Source organism: Triticum dicoccoides, chromosome 2B (assembly GCF_002162155.2).
Source record: "Triticum dicoccoides isolate Atlit2015 ecotype Zavitan chromosome 2B, WEW_v2.0, whole genome shotgun sequence".
NCBI classification, from domain to species: domain Eukaryota; kingdom Viridiplantae; phylum Streptophyta; class Magnoliopsida; order Poales; family Poaceae; genus Triticum; species Triticum dicoccoides.
In genome coordinates this window covers 13448037-13471520 of record NC_041383.1, presented here as the reverse complement: position 1 = coordinate 13471520, position 23484 = coordinate 13448037, and the positions used below count along the sequence as shown (strand labels likewise).

General features: G+C 44.9%; 1 pseudogene; it reads left to right on the top strand.

Moving 5' to 3' along the window:
- LOC119360222 overlaps positions 1-17776 on the top strand; it is a 30741-nt pseudogene extending 12965 nt beyond the window's left edge.
- Positions 17777-23484: the final 5708 nt, after the last annotated feature.

Sequence of the window (23484 nt, the reverse complement as noted above, 5' to 3'; positions counted from 1 at the left end):
GCGGCGCAAGGCATCCTCAAGGCGTAGGCGAGCCTGCTGCCACGGAAGCAGAGAAAGGGCGCCAGAGGCTGGTCCCAAGGTGCGGCGCTGCAGCTCTGCCGTGGTGGATGCGAAGCCCCTGCCGAACCTGGTGGCGAGGAGGGCGCGAGCGTCCTGCAGCTCCGGCACGGCGAGGCGGGCGCAGGCGTCCTGCAGGTCGCCATACCAGGCAGCTGCGTAGACGAGCCCCGCCGCCGTTCCCGGATGACCTGTTCACAGCGAAGTAGTGCGAGGTCCGGTGGCCCAGCCGGAGCAGCTGCTCCTCGTCCCCGGCATCCCTCCCTGGTGCACTTTGCCATGTCCCTGCACGCACGCTGCCGGCGACGACATCAGCTGGAGCAAAGAGGGAAGCCCGGTGGCGATCTGGATCGGGCAGGGGAGGGGATTGGGAGGAAGGTTCTTTTTGGAAAAATACCAGTCTGACGGCGTCTACCACGAAACGTTTGTTGGGGAACGTAGTAATTTCAAAAATTTCCTACGCACACGCAAGATCATGGTGATGCATAGCAACGAGAAGGGAGAGTGTTGTCCACGTACCCTCGTAGACCATAAGCAGAAGCGTTGTGACAATGCGGTTGATGTAGTCATACGTCTTCACGATCCGACTGATCCAAGTACCGAATGTACGGCACCTCCGAGTTCAGCACACGTTCTGCTCGATGACAATCCCCGGACTCCGATCCAGCAAAGTGTCGGGGATGAGTTTCGTCAGCACGACGGCGTGGTGACGATGATGATGTTCTACCGGCGCATGGCTTCGCCTAAACTCCGCGACGATATGACCGAGGTGGAATATGGTGGAGGGGGGCACCGCACACGGCTAAGGAACGATCTTGAAGATCAACTTGTGTGTCCTAGGGTGCCCCACTGCCCCCGTATATAAAGGAGGGAGGGGGGAGGTGCGGCCGGCCCCCTAGGGGTGCGCGTGCAGGAGTCCTACTCCCACCGGGAGTAGGACTCCCCCCTCTTGCCTTGGTGGAGAAGGAAAGGAGGAAGGGGAAAGAGGAAAGGGGGGCGCCGCCCCCCCCCCCCACCTTCCTTGTCCTATTCGCACTAAGGGGGGAGGGGGCGCGCGGCCTGCCCTGGCCGGCCCTCCTCTTCTCCCTCATGGCCCACTAAGGCCCATTAACCCCCGGGAGGGTTCCGGTAACCCCCCGGTGTTCCAATAAAATCCCGATTTCACCCGGAACCATTCCGATATCCAAATATAGGCTTCCAATATATCAATCTTTATGTCTCGACCATTTCGAGACTCCTCGTCATGTCTGTGATCACATCCGGGACTCCGAACAACCTTCGGTACATCAAAACTTATTAACTCATAATAGAATTGTCATCGTAACGTTAAGCGTGCGGAGCCTACGGGTTCGAGAACTATGTAGACATGACCTAGAACTATTCTCGGTCAATAACCAATAGCGGAACCTGGATGCTCATATTGGCTCCTACATATTCTGCGAAGATCTTTATCGGTCAAACCGCATAACAACATACGTTGTTCCCTTTGTCATCGGTATGTTACTTGCCCGAGATTCGATCGTCGGTATCCAATACCTAGTTCAATCTTGTTACTGGCAAGTCTCTTTACTCGTTACGTAATGCATCATTACGTAACTAACTCATTAGCTACATTGCTTGCAAGGCTTATAGTGATGTGCATTACCGAGAGGGCCCAGAGATACGTCTCAGACAATCGGAGTGACAAAACCTAATCTCGAAATATGCCAACCCAACATGTACCTTTGGAGACACCTGTAGTACTCCTTTATAATCACCCAGTTACGTTGTGACGTTTGGTAGCACCCAAAGTGTTCCTCCGGTAAACGGGAGTTGCATAATCTCATAGTTACAGGAACATGTATAAGTCATGAAGAAAGCACTAGCAACATACTAAACGATCAAGTGCTAGGCTAACGGAATGGGTCATGTCAATCACATCATTCTCCTAATGATGTGATCCCATTAATCAAATGACAACACATGTCTATGGTTAGGAAACATAACCACCTTTGATTAATGAGCTAGTCAAGTATAGGCATACTAGTTACTATATGTTTGTCTATGTATTCACACATGTATCATGTTTCCGGTTAATACAATTCTAGCATGAATAATAAACATTTATCATGATATGAGAAAATAAATAATAACTTTATTATTGCCTCTAGGGCATATTTCCTTCAGTCTCCCACTTGCACTAGAGTCAATAATCTAGATTACACTGTAATGATTCTAACACCCATGGAGTCTTGGTGCTGATCATGTTTTGCTCGTGGAAGAGGCTTAGTCAATGGGTCTGCAACATTCAGATCCGTATGTATCTTGCAAATCTCTATGTCTCCCACCTGGACTTGGTATGGAATTGAAGCGTCTCTTGATGTGCTTGGTGCTCTTGTGAAATCTGGATTCCTTTGCCAAGGCAATTGCACCAGTAATGTCACAGAAGATCTTCATTGGTCCCGATGCACTAGGTATGACGCCTAGATCGGAAATGAACTCCTTCATTAGCTGCTTCCGAAGCAGCTATGTACTCCGCTTCACATGTAGATCCCGCCAGGACGCTTTGTTTAGAACTGCACCAACTAACAGCTCCACCGTTTAATAAAAACACGTATCCGGTTTGCGATTTAGAATCGTCCGGATCAGTGTCAAAGCTTGCATCAACGTAACCATTTACGACTAGCTCTTTGTCACCTCCATATACGAGAAACATATCCTTAGTCCTTTTCAAGTATTTCAGGATGTTCTTGACCGCTGTCCAGTGATCCACTCCTGGATTACTTTGGTACCTTCCTGCCAAGCTTATTGCTAAGCACACGTCAGGTCTGGTGCACAGCATTGCATACATGATAGAGCCTATGGCTGAAGCATAGGGAACATCTTTCATTTTCTCTCTATCTTCTGCTGTGGTCGGGCATTGAGTCTGACTCAACTTCACACCTTGTAGTACGGGCAAGAACCCTTTCTTTGCCTGATCCATTTTAAATTTTTTCAAAACTTTATCAAGGTATGTGCTTTGTGAAAGTCCTATTAAGCGTCTTGATCTATCTCTATAAATCTTGATGCCCAATATATAAGCAGCTTCACCGAGGTCTTTCATAGAAAAACTTTTATTCAAGTATTCCTTTATGCTATCCAGAAATTCTATATCATTTCCAATTAATAATATGTCATCTACATATAATATCAGAAATGCTACAGAGCTCCCACTCACTTTCTTGTAAATACAGGCTTCTCCAAAAGTCTGTATAAAACCATATGCTTTGATCACACTATCAAAGCGTTTATTCCAACTCCGAGATGCTTGCACCAGTCCATAAATGGATCGCTGGAGCTTGCACACTTTGTTAGCACCATTTGGATCAACAAAACCTTCTGGCTGCATCATATACAACTCTTCTTCTAGAAATCCATTCAAGAATGCAGTTTTGACATCCATTTGCCAAATTTCATAATCATAAAATTCAGCAATTGCTAACATGATTCGGACAGACTTAAGCATCGCTACGGGTGAGAAAGTCTCATCGTAGTCAACCCCTTGAACTTGTCGAAAACCTTTCACAACAAGTCGAGCTTTATAGACAGTTACATTACCATCAGCGTCAGTCTTCTTCTTAAAAATTCATTTATTCTCAATGGCTTGCCGATCATCGGGCAAGTCAACCAAAGTCCATACTTTGTTCTCATACATGGATCCCATCTCAGATTTCATGGCCTCTAGCCATTTTGCGGAATCTGGGCTCATCATCCCTTCCTCATAGTTTTGTAGGTTCATCATGGTCAAGTAACATGACTTCCAGAATAGGATTACCGTACCACTCTGGTGCGGATCTTACTCTGGTAGACCTACGAGGTTCAGTAGAAACTTGATCTGAAGTTTCATGATCAATATCATTAGCTTCGTCACTAATTGGTGTAGTTGTCACAGGAACCGGTTCTTGTGATGAACTACTTTCCAATAAGGGAGCAGGTACAGTTACCTCATCAAGTTCTACTTTCCTCCCACTCACTTCTTTCGAGAGAAATTCCTTCTCTAGAAAGGATCTGAATTTAGCAACGAAAATCTTGCCCTCAGATCTGTGATAGAAGGTGTACCCAACAGTTTCTTTTGGGTATCCTATGAAGACACATTTCTCCGATTTGGGTTCGAGCTTATCTGGTTGAAGTTTCTTCACATAAGCATCGCAGCCCCAAACTTTAAGAAACGACAACTTTGGTTTCTTGCCAAACCACAGTTCATGAGGCGTCGTCTCAATGGATTTTGATGGTGCCCTATTTAACGTGAATGCGGCCGTCTCTAAAGCATAACCCCAAAATGATAGCGGTAAATCAGTAAGAGACATCATAGATCGTACCATATCTAGTAAAGTACGATTACGACGTTCGGACACACTATTTCGTTGTGGTGTTTCGGGTGGCGTGAGTTGCGAAACTATTCCGCATTGTTTCAAATGTAAACCAAACTCATAACTCAAATATTCTCCTCGACGATCAGATCGTAGAAATTTTATTTTCTTGTTACGATGATTTTCCACTTCACTCTAAAATTCTTTGAACTTTTCAAATGTTTCAGACTTGTGTTTCATTAAGTGGATATACCCATATCTGCTCAAATCATCTGTGAAGGTGAGAAAATAACGATACCCGCCGCGAGCCTCAACATTCATTGGACCACAAACATCAGTATGTATGATTTCCAACAAATCAGATGCTCGCTCCATAGTTCCGGAGAACGGCGTTTTAGTCAACTTGCCCATGAGGCACGGTTCGCAAGTACCAAGTGATTCATAATCAAGTGATTCCAAAAGCCCATTAGTATGGAGTTTCTTCATGCGCTTTACACCGATATGACCTAAACGGCAGTGCCACAAATAAGTTGCACTATCATTATCAACTCTGCATCTTTTGGTTTCAACACTATGAATATGTGTATCACTACTATCGAGATTCAATAAAAATAGACCACTCTTCAAGGGTGCATGACCATAAAAGATATTACTCATATAAATAGAACAACCATTATTCTCTGACTTAAATGAATGACCGTCTCGCATCAAACAAGATGGCACCAAATAACAATTATTTAGGTCGAAAACTAATCCCGATGGTAGATGTAGAGGTAGCGTGCCGACCGCGATCACATCGACTTTGGAACCATTTCCCACGCGCATCGTCACCTCGTCCTTAGCCAATCTTCGCTTAATCCGTAGTCCCTGTTTCGAGTTGCAAATATTAGCAACAGAACCAGTATTAAATACCCAGGTACTACTGCGGGCATTAGTAAGGTACACATCAATAACATGTATATCACATATACCTTTGTTCACTTTGCCATCCTTCTTATCCGCCAAATACTTGGGGAAGTTCCGCTTCCAGTGTCCAGTCTGCTTGCAGTAGAAGCACTCAGTCTCAGTCTTAGGTCCAGACTTGGGTTTCTTCTCTTGAGCAGCAACTTGTTTACTATTCTTCTTGAAGTTCCCATTCTTCTTCCCGTTGCCCTTTTCCTTGAAACTGGTGGTCTTGTTGACCATCAACACTTGATGCTCCTTCTTGATTTCTACCTCCGCGGCTTTTAGCATTGCGAAGAGCTCGGGAATAGTCTTGTCCATCCCTTGCATATTATAGTTCATCACGAAGCTCTTGTAGCTTGGTGGAAGTGATTGAAGAATTCTGTCAATGACACTATCATCAGGAAGATTAACTCCCAGTTGAATCAAATGATTATTATACCCAGACATTTTGAGTATGTATTCACTGACAGAACTATTCTCCTCCATCTTGCAGCTATAGAACTTATTGGAGACTTCATATCTCTCAATCCGGGCATTTGCTTGAAATATTAACTTCAACTCCTGGAACATCTCATATGCTCCATGACGTTCAAAATGTCGTTGAAGACCCAGTTCTAAGCCGTAAAGCATGTCACACTGAACTATCGAGTAGTCATCAGCTTTGCTTTGCCAGACGTTCTTAACGTCGTCAGTTGCATCAGCAGCAGGCCTGGCACCCAGCGGTGCTTCCAGGACGTAATTCTTCTATGCGGCAATGAGGATAATCCTCAGGTTACAGACCCAGTCCGTGTAATTGCTACCATCATCTTTCAACTTTGCTTTCTCAAGGAACGCATTAAAATTCAACAGAACAACAGCACGAGCCATCTATCTACAACAAACATAGACAAGAAAAATACTATCAGGTACTAAGTTCATGATAAATTTAAGTTCAATTAATCATATTACTTAAGAACTCCCACTTAGATAGACATCCCTCTAATCTTCTAAGTGATTACGTGATCCATATCAACTACACCATGTCCGATCGTCACGTGAGATGGAGTAGTTTCAACGGTGAACATCAATATGTTGATCATATCTACTATATGATTCACGCTCGACCTTTCGGTCTCCGTGTTCCGAGGCCATATCTGTTATATGCTAGGCTCGTCAAGTTTAACCTGAGTATTCCGCGTGTGCAACTGTTTTGCACCCGTTGTATTTGAACGTAGAGCCTATCACACCCGATCATCACGTGGTGTCTCAGCACAAAGAACTTACGCAATGGTGCATACTCAGGGAGAACACTTCTTGATAATTTTAGTGAGAGATCATCTTAAAATGCTACCGTCAATCAAAGCAAGATAAGATGCATAAAGGATAAACATCACATGCAATCAATATAAGTGATATGATATGGCCATCATCATCTTGTGCTTGTGATCTCCATCTTCGAAGCACCGTCGTGATCACCATTGTCACCGGCGCGACACCTTGATCTCCATCATAGCATCGTTGTCGTTACGCCATCTATTGCTTCTACGACTATCGCTACCGCTTAGTGATAAAGTAAAGCAATTACAGGGCGATTGCATTTCATACAATAAAGCGACAACCATATGGCTCCTGCCAGTTGCCGATAACTTCGGTTACAAAATATGATCATCTCATACAATAAAATATAGGATCACTCTTGACCATATCACATCACAACATGCCCTGCAAAAACAAGTTAGACGTCCTCTACTTTGTTGTTGCAAATATTACGTGGCTGCTACGGGCTGAGCAAGAACCGTTCTTACCTACGCATCAAAACCACAACGATAGTTCGTCAAGTTAATGATGTTTTAACCTTCGCAAGGACTGGGCGTAGCCACACTCGATTCAGCTAAAGTGAAAGATCGAGGATGTCGCCTAGAGGGGGGTGAATAGGCGCTTTAAAATAATTACGGTTTAGGATTGAACAAATGCGGAATAAACCTAGCGATTAATTTGTCAAGCACAAAACCTACAACAACTAGGCTCACCTATGTGCACCAACAACTTATGCTAAGCAAGATAAGCAACTATGTGATGGCAAGATATATGACAAAGAACAATATGGCTATCACAAAGTAAAGTGCATAAGTAAAGGGGCTCGGGTAAGAGATAACCGAGCGGAGACGACGAGTTGTGCATTATATAGGATTTTCATTTGAATACAAAATGCACAAGGTGGGATCACCACTTTCACTATATCTAGAAAACACTAGACAATAACAAGAAATAAACAAGATCCACAAGTGGTAGGGAAGACAACGGGAGTTGACATAAACCTTGGCAAGAGAAAAAGGCAAATAAACAAAAGCCAATGTAAAGATGATGAATTAAATTCTACCACACATAAGTGATTACCAATTGTCAAAAGACAAGAAGTATTTGGAAATAATTTCCGGTGGTAGATAGCAAGGATATCCGACATCATCTTCACTCCAAACAAAAAGCAAATTGCAACTTGTAGAGCTAACATGCCACCTAGGAACAAGATAATTTACAATATCAATTCTAGGTGACAATATCTCAAATGTACACATTTTCTAGGCTTGTAATATGCACTTAGCATATTACTCCCCCATAATGTGATACCAATAAGAACTTAACAAGAGGCAATAAGAGGATCCAACACGATATAATCAATGGAATTTTTAGAATTTGAATTTCTCATGAGAGATATACCACCTAGCGACTAGATAATCTTGTAATATCAATACTAGATGGTATTCCTCATGTACACACATTAATAGGATTGTGAGGTGCACAAAGCACATTACTCCCCCAAAATGGGATGTTCCATTGATATCTCACACGAGCCAACTAGGATACAAATAGGAAGCAAAAAGGCTCAACGCACGATGCACACGTACATGATGTGCAAACCAACACACACACATACTTGATTGCTCAAGATAAGCAAGTTGGAAGTGCAACATATACAAATACATGGAAGGAACAAAACCAAAGCATGCAAGGGGGCAAGTAACTTTCAAGGTAAACAATTTAAGTACAAGTTACCTCAAGGAGGCACATTGGATATAAGATAGAAACTTGATAATCCAATTGACTTGGCTTGAGACAAAGAGAATGATGAAGTCCCCTTAATTCTTCATAATGTAGCCAAGTCTCCAATGCCCTCCAACAACACCTATTGATCAAGTTTGAGCTTTTTGGTCCCCAACCAAGTTGGGTCCTAAGAGGTTAGTCACAATAGGCTTGGCTACCCAAATGGTTCTTTTCTTGACACCACTTTGAGTACCAATAAACTTGGCAAACACATTGCCAACCTTATCCTTCCCAAGAGAATAGATGTCATCAATAATAATTGGGTTGGATAAGTTACCACTAGTGCATGAAGAAGCGACGTGACCTTTCTCACGACATAAGTAGCAACGTCTACTCTTCACTTTCTTCTCACTTGATTTTTCCACAAGAGAAGCATTCGCTTGAGTCTTCTTGGGAAGTGGCATTTCTTCAACTTGAGGTTGAGCATGAGATTGAACTTGTGCCCTCTTCCCTTGTTACTTGACACTAATGGCCTTCTTCTTCAATGGGCAAGATCTAACATGATGCCCTTCTACTTTGCACTTGAAGCAAACAATCTTGACCGAATTCTTGACTTGTTCTTGGCCCTTCTTTTTGTTCATCTTGGACTTCTTCTTCTTATTGGAGTTGAATCCAAGTCCACCTTTGTCATTGGGGGATTTTTGCACACTCAAGATATTGTTGAGTGTGGATTTCCCTTCATGACAGTTTTTCCAAGTCTTTCTTCAAAGAAGTGACTTGGGCCTTGAGCTCTTTGATTTCCTCTACATGGTTAGTCTCAACACAAGTACTAGAGGAAGTATAAGCTTCATCGTTAGAGCAACAAGGCAAGGAAAGCAATTCATCACAAGATGTACCAAGATTGTGAGTAGATGAATTACAAGGACTAGCACATGGCAATATACTATTTTGACTAGAAGTAGTGCTAGTATCCACATGAGGCTCACTAGATGTTACCTTAGCAATCATGGCCTCATGAGCTATCTTTAGCACACTATGGGATACTAGAAGATCATCATGAGAGCTTGAGAGCTTTTTATGACTTTCTTCCAATTTCCCATAATTGCAAGATAGCACCTCAAGTTGAGCCCGTAGCTCAACATTCTCCTTCAAAATGGATGCTTCACAAGTAATAGAATTAGTAGCACAAGCATCATCATTAACAACAAGAGGAGAAGGCAACTTGGCAAGCTCTTTTAAATAAGAAGCTTCAAGTTGAGCATGAGACTCGGTGAGTTTGATGAGCTCACCCTTGATGACCCTTGAGCCATTTTCGAGGTGCTCAAAATCCTCAAGGAGTCTAGCATGAGCAACTTCAAGCTTAGCATTTTTAGTTTCAAAAACATTGGCCACCTCAAGAGCTCTATCAGTAGATTCCTTCACTCTAGACAATTCTAGAGCAAAAGTCTCCTCAAGAGATTCCTTGGTGGTTGTTCAAGTTCAAGAGCTTGAGAGAGGTCCGCAATCTCATTAGCGTAATCATGCCCATGACCTTCCATTTTATCAATGGTGGCCTCATGCTCCTCTAGATGAGATTCCAACTCCTCAATGTATTTCTTGCTATCAATGGCAATGGACATTATTTCCATGAAGTTGGAACGAGCAATTTTATTTTTATGAAGAGCTTTAAAAATCATTTCCCCCTTAGTTTTTAAGGAGGCAACATTATCATTCTCTTCATCATTATCCTCATCATCATTAGCATCAACATCATCATCAAGAGACATATTGGGGTACAAAGTAGGAGATACCTTTGACGCCTTAGCCATAAGGAAAAAAGCAATAGATGATGATGTAGGATCCCTTGAGGCACCATTAAACACCACATCTTGTTCCATGGAGTGTTCGGATTCCTCTACATTGTTAGCACAACAATTCGAGGAAATAGACGCATTTTTATCATGGCAACAAGACATAGCAAGCATATCATCATGAGATTTAGTCAAGCAATTTCTACATGATATGCAAGGACTATCAACACAAGCATGTGAAACATTTGGAGTGCTCGAAGTGTTAAAGCCCAAAGAAGGAGCATTGCAATAATATAGTGATGAAGGATCATCCACAATAAGCATACTATCATCATTGCAATGACCAACACTACTCACCATATCATTATCTTGTGGCAAACCACATGTAGGTGAAGTAGAAGAAGTTGAGAAGACTATACGACCGGAGGTGGAGGGAGAACAATCATCCTTACAAATCTTGGACACGCCATATTTATCTTGAAGCTTTGTCCATAACTCATGAGCATCCCGGAACGGCATGAGTTGAAATATTACTACATTGCTCAAAGCATCGAAAAGCACATTAGAAGCTTGAGCATTGAGATAAGAGTTTTTCTCATCCTCTAAAGATAATCTTTGGGGATCCTTTGGAGGAGAAAAACCCATATCTACAATTTGCTCTAAATTTGGGTCCATGACCCTAAAGAGGTTAAGCATGCGAATTACCCAAACATCAAAATTTCTGCCATCGAAACTAAGAGAGTCAGAGAATCCTAATCCCCTAGTCAACATCTTTACTCTCTAGGCAGTTAAGCCTAACAAAGAGAGATGAGGCTCTGATACCAATTGAAAGACCGAGGATGTCGCCTAGAGGGGGGTGAATAGGCGCTTTAAAATAATTACGATTTAGGCTTGAACAAATGCAGAATAAACCTAGCGGTTAATTTGTCAAGCACAAAACCTACAACAATTAGGCTCACCTATGTGCACCAACAACTTATGCTAAGCAAGATAAGCAACTATGTGATGGCAAGATATATGACAAAGAACAATATGGCTATCACAAAGTAAAGTGCATAAGTAAAGGGGCTCGGGTAAGAGATAACCGAGGCACGCGGAGACGACGATGTATCCCGAAGTTCACACCCTTGCGGATGCTAATCTCCATTTGGAGCGGTGTGGAGGCACAATACTCCCCAAGAAGCCACTAGGGCCACCGTAATCTCCTCACGCCCTCGCACAATGCAAGATGTCGTGATTCCACTAAGGGACCCTTGAGGGCGGTCACCGAACCCGTACAAATGGCGACCCTTGGGGGCGGTCACCGAACCCGTACACTTTGGCAACCCTTGGGGGCAGTCACCGGTACCCGTCAAATTGCTCGGGGCGATCTCCACAACCTAATTAGAGACCCCGACGCTTGCCCGGAGCTTTACACCACAATGATTGAGCTCCGAACACCACCAACCGTCTAGGGCGCCCAAGGACCCAAGAGGAACAAGCTCAAGGGCACCAAGCACCCAAGAGTAATAAGCTTCTCAACTTGTAACTTCCACGTATCATCGTGGAGAACTCAAACCGATGCACCAAATGCAATGGTAAGGGCACACGGAGTGCCCAAGTCCTTCTCTCCCAAATCCCACCGAAGCAACTAATGCTAGGGAGGAAAATGAGAGGAAGAACAAGAAGGAGAACACCAAGAACTCCAAGATCTAGATCCAAGGGGTTCCCCTCACATAGAGGAGAAAGTGATTGGTGGAAATGTGGATCTAGATCTCCTCTCTCTTTTCCCTCAAAAACTAGCAAGAATCCATGGACGGATTGAGAGTTAGCAAGCTCGAAGAAGGGCAACAATGGGGGAAGAACACGAGCTCAAAGGATTAGGTTCATTGGGGAAGAAGACCCCCTTTTATAGGACCTCCCGAATCCAACCGTTATGTGCTCAGGTCATGCACAAGCGGTACTACCGCTTGGAGGAGCAGTACTACCGCTTAGCACAGTCAAAACAGCCCAATCGAGAGAGAAAGCACGAGTTTTTGGTCCGGGGCGGTACTACCGCTTAGGAGCCACGGTAGTACTGCTCTGGAGCGGTACTACCGCTCAGGAGCCGCGGTAGTACCACTCCGGAGCAGTAGTAAAAAATTACATCCGCTCTAGTCGCGGTAGTACCGCTGCAGCCTTTACCAAAACAGCCACAACTTTTGCAAACGGACTCCGAATTCAACGAAACCAAGTTTGTTGGAAAGCTAACGACATGGGCTAACACAATATTGATAGAAATATCAAGAATAAGCAAATGATAAAAGTCCCATAAGAAAATGGTGAGAACCCTTCATCGGATAAGACCAGTAAAACCTCCCACACCGAAACATCATAGAAGACACATGCGAACTCCGTTTTCGATGAACTCAAGCTTGTCATCAAGATGACCATAAGCTCTAAGACTCACAAAGATAACCAAACAAGAACCAAGAAATATGATGCAAGGATGCAATGATTTGAGCTCTCTACTAACGATACGATCAAGCTACCAACTTGAGAGCCCCCCTTGATAGTACGGCAAACGATCCTATAACTCGGTCTCCCAACTACCACCACAAGACCGGTAAAATAGAAAACCTATCAAGGGAAAACCTTTGCCTTGCACATGGTCCACTTGAGCTAGATGAAGACGATCTTGACTCCCTCAAGTTGGACCACCTTTCTTGATTGCGTTGGCTCGATGAAACTAGATGATTGATCCCCCATAATTCACTATGGGTGAGCCACTCTTCGGCACATCTTCACAAGTCCATTGACACCACAATGGATGGCAAGATTCAGGCACTTGATCTCTTCGTGATGCTCCACTTGAACTTGCACACGGCAATCTTGATGACGATCACCACTTGATGTCATCCTTTCCGTGGGTTGTATGATATCTTGCTCTTGACGCAAGCCCATGGATACGTACCTAATCCCACATACAACTCTCACATAGACCATGGGTTAGTACATAAAGTGCAATGGACAATGCTTACCATACCATGGGATCACTTGAGTCCCCTCGGTACATCTTCTACGCTTTGTGAGTTGATCAACTTGATTCACTATTGACTTAGTCTTGATAAACCTTGAATCTTTGCAACTCTCTTCATTTGGATGATGTATTGAAGGTAAACATGAATGATCACACAACCTTCTTCTTTAAGACATGCTTGCAATAAGCTCAACACTCGCATGACCAATCTTTGGATAATTCCTTAATAGCACCTTGGTCAACTCATAAACTCCTTGAAACCAACACATGGACTTCAAGAAAAGCCTAGGGACAAATCCTTCAAATATAACTCAAGACAACTATTAGTCCATAGAGATTGTCATCAATTACCAAAACCAAACATGGGGGCACCGCATGTTCTTTCATAAAGTGAGAGAGACAGACACCCGCCAGCCACCTTTAAGCACGAGTGCTCGTAACGGTGAAACCTGTCTCGCGTAAATGTACACGTAATGTCGGTCCAGGCCGCTTCATCTCACAATACCGTTGAGCCAAAGTATGACATGCTGGTAAGCAGTATGACTTGTATCGCCCACAACTCACTTGTGTTCTACTCGTGCATATGACATCTACGCATAAAACCTGGCTCTGATACCACTGTCGGGGAACGTAGTAATTTCAAAATATTCCTACGCACATGCAAGATCATGGTGATGCATAGCAACGAGAGGGAAGAGTGTTGTCCACGTACCCTCGTAGACCGTAAGCGGAAGCGTTATGACAACGCAGTTGATGTAGTCGTACGTCTTCACGATCCGACCGATCCAAGTACCGAACGTACGGCACCTCCGAGTTCAGCACACGTTCAGCTCGATGACGATCCCCGGTCTCCGATCCAGCAAAGTGTCGGGGATGAGTTCCGTCAGCACGACGGTGTGGTGACGATGATGATGTTCTACCGGTGCAGGGCTTCGCCTAAACTCCGCGACGATATGACCGAGGTGGAATATGGTGGAGGGGGGCACCGCGGCTAAGGAACGATCTTGAAGATCAACTTGTGTGTCCTAGGGTGCCCCCTGCCCCCATATATAAAGGAGGGAGGGGGAGGTGCGGCCGGCCCCCTAGGGGTGCGCCTGGAGGAGTCCTACTCCCACCGGGAGTAGGACTCCCCCCTCTTGCCTTGGTGGAGAAGGAAAGGAGAGAGAGGAAAGAGGAAAGGGGGGCCCCCCCCCCCCCCTTCCTTGTCCTATTCGGACTAAGGGGGGAGGGAGCGCGCGGCCTGCCCTGGCCGGCCCTCCTCTTCTCCCTCATGGCCCACTAAGGCCCATTAACCCCCGGGAGGGTTCCGGTAACCCCCCGGTGTTCCGGTAAAATCCCGATTTCACCCAGAACCATTCCGATATCCAAATATAGGCTTCCAATATATCAATCTTTACGTCTCGACCATTTCGAGACTCCTCGTCATGTCTGTGATCACATCCGGGACTCTGAACAACCTTCGGTACATCAAAACTTATAAACTCATAATAAAACTATCATCGTAACGTTGAGCGTGCGGACCCTACGGGTTCGAGAACTATGTAGACATGACCTAGAACTATTCTTGGTCAATAACCAATAGCAGAACCTGGATGCTCATATTGGCTCCTACATATTCTGCGAAGATCTTTATCGGTCAAACCGCATAACAACATACGTTGTTCCCTTTGTCATCGGTATGTTACTTGCCCGAGATTCGATCGTCGGTATCCAATACCTAGTTCAATCTCGTTACTGGCAAGTCTTTTTACTCGTTACGTAATGCATCATTACGTAACTAACTCATTAGCTACATTGCTTGCAAGGCTTATAGTGATGTGCATTACCGAGAGGGCCCAGAGATACCTCTCCGACAATCGGAGTGACAAAACCTAATCTCGAAATACGCCAACCCAACATGTACCTTTGGAGACACCTGTAGTACTCATTTATAATCACCCAGTTACGATGTGACGTTTGGTAGCACCCAAAGTGTTCCTCTGGTAAACGGGAGTTGCATAATCTCATAGTTACAGGAACATGTATAAGTCATGAAGAAAGCAATAGCAACATACTGAACGATCAAGTGCTAGGCTAACGGAATGGGTCATGTCAATCACATCATTCTCCTAATGATGTGATCCCATTAATCAAATGACAACACATGTCTATGGTTAGGAAACATAACCATCTTTGATTAATGAGCTAGTCAAGTAGAGGCATACTAGTGACTATATGTTTGTCTATGTATTCACACATGTATCACGTTTCCGGTTAATACAATTCTAGCATGAATAATAAACATTTATAATGATATGAGAAAATAAATAATAACTTTATTATTGCCTCTAGGGCATATTTCCTTCAACGTTATGCCACGTCACCAAATGTGGGACCCACATGCCATAATAGAGGTTAAAAAGCCCGAATAGAATGTTAGGTGGTTTCTGCAAATGACTAGGACCAAAATCAGTGTTTTCTGGCACAAATTCGTAGAAGAGTCTTTTCTGCAACACGACGCTTCAATGTGGCGGTTTTCTGCAATTCACTCCCGAGGGCTCCTGCCATCAATGGATCACCACCTACGGTGCAGTGTGTTTCATGCTTTGGACCTTCCATTGCACTGGAGGTCTCCTAGACTAGAAACAAGATGGTTCATAGTGTTAGGTTGATCTCTCTCCCGTTCGAGCCCAACGGGTCGAACGGGCCCTTGCATCGCGCCCTGATCGGGGGCGCCCAACAAAACCATGGTTGGTGGGCCCCTATGACCCGCACTATATAAACATAGGTGGGGCCCAGGGCACGAGTTATGAGGTTAATCGCTGCCACAAACCACACCGACAATCCCTACGGATCTAGAGTTAGCACGGTGCTCACGGGAAGCACACCACCGCTGCCATCTCTCTGCCATCACCGGCCACTACTTCGCCATGGCCGGCACCGGCTTGAGCTCTTCAACGCAAGGAGAAGGTAGGGCTACCGGATCTAATCTAGCCTAACCGATCCAAAGGATCTATCACATAGGTCAGTACCCTAGACGTGTGAGCAATTCTGTTCCAATGCTACTTCAGTTTGCGGCGATGGATTTCAATAATGTCCAGAGTGTGCACCATCAAGAGCTTGGCAGTTTGGCAAGGTAACTAAGCTTGAATGAAACCTATAATTACAGTAACCAACGCTATTTACTTCCAATTGCATCTGGATTGTGTGCATGTTATGATGCAGAGTCCGATAAATATATCTATTTACTTTCATGTTTCATACTCGGCTTCCTTTATTTTTCCCTAGAACTTCCTGCAGCTTATAGATACCCCCTCCGTGTCTAAAATGAGCTTATATTTTGGGTTGGAGGGAGTACATGATTACATAAACTATTTATGATGTTAAAATTGACATAGTTGTACATATATAGGTGGTGGAAGGAGACAGCCCTTGGTGAAAAATTGGGGTTTGCGAGGGATCGTCTCATGGAGTGCTTCCATTATGCAAAATGGAATTGTGTGGGAGCCAGAACACGGAGCGTGTCGGGAAGTGCTTGCTAAACTTGCTAATCTGATAGTAAACTTGGATGATGTTTATGATGTGTATGGAACTCTGGATGAACTCGTTCTTTTCACTGACGCCATTAGAAGGTAACCGTAGAAATGTAGCACTGTGCTTCTCCTATTTCCAGTAACCTGGTAGTTTTACCCTGAATGAAGCTTTTCCATTTTCTAAATTTGCCAAAATAAATACTGTCAGATGGGAAGAAAGACCGAGTGAAGCGCTTCCTGAATACATGCAAGCACTCTACTCGGTCATGTACGATACATCCCATGAGGTGTCTGATAATGCATTGAAGCAACATGGTTGCGACACTCATTTTGTTCTTCAGAAAGCGGTAAGTTTAGACACTTATGCAAATAGTTAAATTTCTAGTAGATTATACCAATAATATAGATAGTTTTCACCAAAAACTGAATCAGTTCTACATATTGTTGGTGGCATGACATCGCAGAGTCATTCCTGGTGGAGGCAAAGTGGCACCATGGAAACCACAGACCAACACTCCATGACTACCTAGAGAATGGATCAGTTTCGTCCTCTGCCCCTTTGCTGCTGAAACATGCGTTTCCCCTTCTGGGCATGGAGGAAAAACTTACCGCAAAGCCTCTTGGTAAAGTTGGAAGCTATCCAAGATTAGTTCAGTCAGCGGTGTTAATTCTTCGGCTCTGCAATGACTCTACAACACACTCCGTAAGGACTATCAATCTGTTTTTACCTTTTGTCCATTTCATCAGCTAAGCTAAACCTTTCTATGATGTCTCATTATATCTATCACCATATTTATGAATTGTGTGAAAATATGTACAACAGGCTGAGCTAGAGAGAGGGGATGCACCATCTTCCATAGCTATCCACATGTTGGAGAACAGATCTAATGAGAAAGAGTCTCGCAAAGCCATGGATAACCTTACCATGGATGCTTGGAAAATAATTAACGAGAAGCTTACGAACATTGCTGGTTATCTAGAACATATGCTGAGACATGTGTGAATTCAGCCCGGATATCTCAATGTGTTTACCAAAGTGGCGATGGTTTTGGGGCACCGGATGGTCAGAATAGAAGGCAAATAAGAGAGTTATTCTTGGAGCCATTCGTAATGAGAAAACATTAAGTGATGGTAGCATTAAAGTATTGATAGGTGTATAATTTATTTGAATTTATTGAAGATAGTAGTACTTCATCTTAGAGAGATGACATGTATGGCTAATTATTTGAAGGTATGATTTTTTTATACTAACACTACATATATAATGAGTATGTGTTCGTTCAAGATTTGGAGTAGTCACACAGTAAACCTTGTATTAAATCGATGTATGGAATTTGTCATATGGCAATATGCTTATTTATTACATGTGTTTATATGAATTTCTGTTTAATGTTGAGCATTTTTTAATATATGGGCAATTTTCCGTTATGTTTAAAGAAATGGGGTAGATAAATTATGATGACCATACGAACGAGGGGACTACACATGCTGGATATGTAAAGAACTAAATATGATAAAAATAGCGTGTCCAGATCAAATGCTAGTACCACAAATGCATAAACAAACCAAGGGATAAGAACACACACAGTGTTGAGGAAGAAAATTCGTAGCTAGCAATATTGTATGTCATGTCGCCCATGTCACCGAGGGGGTGGTTGACGCCCTTAAGTAGTCAGCATGCGGGGGGAAATACATGCACAAAGGACATTATTTCAGAGGTCTAAATTTAGCTCCCAACCCTAAAATTGGTTCAATTCCCCATCTCTTACCTTTAAGCGCCGCCGCCTTTCTTGCCCCCGATGTGTTTGTGCCGCGATAACGTTTTTTCATAGTTGGGGCTACGCGGTACCCCTTATGACAGCCTTCCTCTCGTTCCCACGTTACATGTGGATATGTGCAGACAGCTGTTGGGGCCTGGCTCTTAATCCTTGATGATCTTTCGCGAAGCCTACCAATTTCGAATTTTGGATGGGCCTAGTAGGCCACTCTTCACGACAAGGCATGTCATGTTGCAGTGCTACTGTAGCCATGTTCTCTCCTTCTCGTAAACTTTGCTCGTTCTTTTGTATTTCTCTCTCACCAGTCACCATCACATGCGTAACAGAAGAAGCACATAGAGAACGGAAAGAAGAATGCATCGCCTCTCTGAATGTGCATGCAGCTTATTTATGAAACAGACTCAAAAAAATATTCCAGAAAATATTTTGCTTCTGGCAACTCTCTCTCACTTCGGTTTGACTTTTTGAACCAATTTCTGAAAACTTTTGCATCTTGCATACTCTCTCTCTCTCCTCTTCTATTATTCTCTCTAACTATTGACTGTTGTGCGCTGTGAAGAAAGGGAGAGACGAGGCTCTGAATATGCATGTGATGGATGAAAGGTGAAGAGTGACCAGTCAGTGCATGTGACAGGACACATGCAACTTTGCTACGGGCAAAGCCCCAAGTACTAGCCTGCAGGCCTATACTACTAGTACTTGTGTTTAGGCTGGTCATAGTGAGGAGTAACTTAGATGACACTAGTCTAAGTTATTATCTTCATAATGCAAAGTAACATAATAGTAGTATCATAGATGGCTTCATTTACTAGCTCATAGACTCATCTTGTCTTGGAAAGCGCTATGTTACAGTAACATATTATGTTACCACCTTTCATTAATTACTTGTCACATAAGCAGAATTTTCTCGAAGAGCGCTATGTTACTAGCTAAGTTACTCCCACTATAACCAGCCTTACTGTGTACTACTATCAGGACCGGAGGAAGGGAGAGGGGAAACGGGTGGACTGCTCTAGATAGGAAAGGATAGGCGGCTGAGAAAGACGTGCAAGTGGACCCTGGGACCGTCTACTTTCCAGCCTGAGGCTGTGACACGAGGCAGACAAGATCCCGGTGGTAGAGCACGCAGGACCTAGGGAATCTCCTTACTATTCACTTAGGCCAACTCCACCGCGCGACCCCAAACGCACGTCCATTTTATCTCGATTCTGTCCGTTTAGATAGGGCAATGAGATCGTGTCCAGGCATGTCCTGAGATGCGGTGGACGTGCGCCCAACGCGCGGCCACAACCGTTTGCCCCATCCCATCCGGCAAGGCCTAAAATGCCCATATTTTCATCTGAAAATAAGTTTGCACGTCCAAATATTACTTTTTTGAAAATTAAAATAGTTTTAAAACCCAATCGAAATTGTCTTCAATAAAGAAAGTTTTACAACCAAATCAAAATTGTCTTGAATGAACATAAAACGAACCAATACATCTATCGGTTGCCAACATGCTCCCACACGTGCTCAACCAAGTCATTTTGAAGATCCACATGAGTGTGACAATCACGCAGCTCACGATTGAACTGGACAAACTGATCAAACGTGGCCGGTTCTTGGTACAGGGCCTCAACATTGTCAGCTTGAAAATCAAATCCTTGGTCGAAGATACGGTCATCACGCTCGTCCTCGACGATCATGTTGTGCATGATCACACAAGCAGTCATCACCTCCCAAAGCTTCCTTTCATCCCATGACAGTGCAGGGTATCGAACGATGCCCCATCGGGATTGAAGCACACCAAAAGCACATTCCACATCCTTTCTAGCACTCTCTTGCATTTGGGCAAATCTCTTTCTCTTCTCACCTTGAGGCTTCGAGATTGTCTTCACAAAAGTTGACCACTGAGGATATATACCATCAGCTAGATAATATCCTTTGTTGTACTAATGGCCGTTGATCTCAAAGTTGACAAGTGGGGAGCGGCCTTCTACAAGCCTCGCGAAGACTAGAGAACGCTGCAGCACGTTGATATCATTGTGAGAACCTGCCATGTCAAAGAAAGAATGACATATCCAAAGATCCTGCGATGCCACCGCTTCTAATATGACAGTGCACGCGTTGACATGCCCCTTGTACTGGCCCTGCCAAGCAAATGGACAGTTCTTCCACTCCCAGTGCATATAATCTATGCTGCCAAGCATGCCTGGAAAGCCTCTAGCTGCGTTGGTTTCCCACAATCTCTCTGTATCAGCGGCAGTTGGCTGCCTCAAGTACTTTGGGCCAAACACCTCGACCACAGCCTGGCAGAACTTGTACATTGACATCAGACATGTTGTCTCGCTCATACGCACGTACTCATCCACCAGATCGCCTGGAATTCCATACACAAGCATGCGAACGGCCGCGGTGCATTTCTGGTAAGAGGAGAACCCAAGCTTGCCAAGGGCATCCGTCTTGCACTCGAAGTATGGGTCATGAGCAACCACTCCCTCTCGGATACGATTGAACACATGCCTTGCCATTCGAAAACGGTGACGGAATTTATCCGGATTGAAGAGCGGTTTGTTGGAAAAGTAATCGGCATAGAGCAGGGCGTGGCCTCTCTCCCCTTTGCGGTTCAGGTTGGGAGCACGGCCAGGGACTGACCCCCTGTACCGAGGAAGCTGCCACTGAATGTGGTCGTGAACGAACAGTGCAACCACCACAAGAACTTCATCATCCTATGACGAATCGTCCGATGAACAAAGGAAGTGGTGGAAGAAAACTCGTCTCCACTGTCCATACCTTTGTGGGCAAAATGTCGAACACCTCGCGGTCGTGGTGGCGAAGAGGCCGCGACGATCACCTCGACACAGCAGGGGTGGTTACCGGCCGGCTACTGGCCGCTCTAGAGCCGTCGGAAGCTGTCGCGGCCGCCGTGGTACGTCGCCGGAGGTCGTGTCTCCTCTGCCACCGGCAAAGACGGCGACGTCCAAACCTCCTCCGATCGACGGCCAAAACTACGGCGAAAGCACGGGCGTGGTGGCGGCCATGTCTACATGTTGTTTGCTATGGACGGCCGGGGGCTGCACGGTGAGGAGGCGGCCGGAGAATAGCGGCGGGGCGGGGCAGGAGAGAGAGGGTTGAAGCGTTGGGAGCGGAGGGACTACTAGTGTCCCCGACAGGCGGGCCACAGGGGGGACAAGGGCGTGGGTCGCGGCCGTCTGCGCGCGTCCGTTTCACCCCAAACCGAGCACAACTTTTGGCTGGGGATGGGTCGAAAACGGATGGAATCCAGACATTTATCCGTTTGAGGTCGTGCGTTGGGCCGCGCTATTCATCCGTTTTACCCCAAACGGACGCACCCGGACAAGATGGGGTCGCGCGGTGGAGTTGGCCTTAGCCTGGCATCTCTGACTAATGTCTGTGGCGCACCCCCTGCTAATGCTTCTTCTAGAACACATCCACAGGAATTGCCAATGGTACACCTAAAGGGTACCGGGTAGGCTGAGCTAAGAAGTGGAACTTTCCGTTGTGCCGCTGCCACCTCCTCCTGGAGCTCATCACCCTCGAGTACAGCGAAACAATTTTTTTTTGTTTCTGAAGGCGCTCATGACGACAATGTTGTTGAGCACAAGGGACGAAAGCAGCTCTAGCCGAGAAGTGGCCGTCCACCTACCTTCTCTAGACAGCGCCACTTAAACATGGGGGCTTGGTTAAGTAAATGCAAGTTATGAACAACCAATCCCCACATACTCATTTGGTGTGCAAACAAGCCTCCAGTTGACCAGGCAATTTCTATCTTTCACTTCTGTGTGCCCACGCCAAAAGAATCCTCTAAGGGTTTTCTGGATGCAGGACCAGAACCAAGCTGGCAAAGCAAGAACAATCATGGGGTTGCTTCAAGTTGCTGTAATGTCGAGTTCAGAAGCTGCAATCTTCCAGCACGGCGCACCAGCAAGGCCTTCCTGGTAGGCAAATGGCTAGCAACACGATCCACATACCACTGAAGGTCCATCTTCGTCAGTCGAGAGACAGAGAGAGGAAGGCCAAGGTAACACACTCTGAAAGCTCCTGATAGGACACGCAAGCTTGAGGAGAACTACATCAGTATTTGTCGCGTCACAGTGGATGAGGGAGGCAGAACTTTTGACCAAATTATACCGCAGCCCAGATGCCATCTGTACATATGCAAAAATATCATGGCCGCCTCGGCCTCCTGTGCATGTGGAGCCTCCTTCGTAATACCACGTGGTCGCCATAAACAGAGAATCGGTGCCTAATACACAGCGAGCAATGGAACCAAAAAGTGGCTGTCATCTCCTTTCTTGAGTAATGCTGTCAGCGCATCCATGACAAGGACGAAGAGGATGGGGGGTAGAAGTTCTCCCTATCGCAGCCCATGAGCATGCGAAAATTCATCACCAGGCGAGCCATTGATTAGCACTCTCGCGCTAGCCGTGGAGAGGAGTATAGTCAGCCTAGCATTCCACTTATAGCCAAAACCCCCGTGGCGAAGAGTTTCAGCAAGAAGGGCCAGCCCATAGAGTCGAATGCTTTGGCAATATCCAGTTTTAGCATTGTGGAGGCAACGTTGTGGAGAGTATAGATTGAAAGCTGCACCTATGACAAAATTATCCACAATTGAGCACCCGACAACGAAATCACTCTGATTGGCATGCAGCAGTTTCGGGATTAGTATTATTGCTCCAATAATGGCCATCAGCTTTTAAAGAATTTTCCCCAAAACTGTGCACCAAGCTGATGGGGTGGTAATCTCGGATGTCAACAGCCCCAGGCCCCTTTGGAATAAGTGTGATGATGGCATCATTAAGAGGAGCAACGCCTCTGCCATCGCTGCTATTTTTCTAAAAATATACTCAGAATCTCCATCGCTATCGCTACTATCAAACGCGCGCACACATTACATGTAAATCTGCATGGGGAGACGACGCTAACCCCGATCTCGTTTCAGTTGATATGCATACTCATAATAAAATATTGTTGCATAAGTAGAGAATTCCATGGTAATTCAAACAGAAAGTACAACATATGGTATACTGCTTTGGTTATTATGTTCTTGACCCC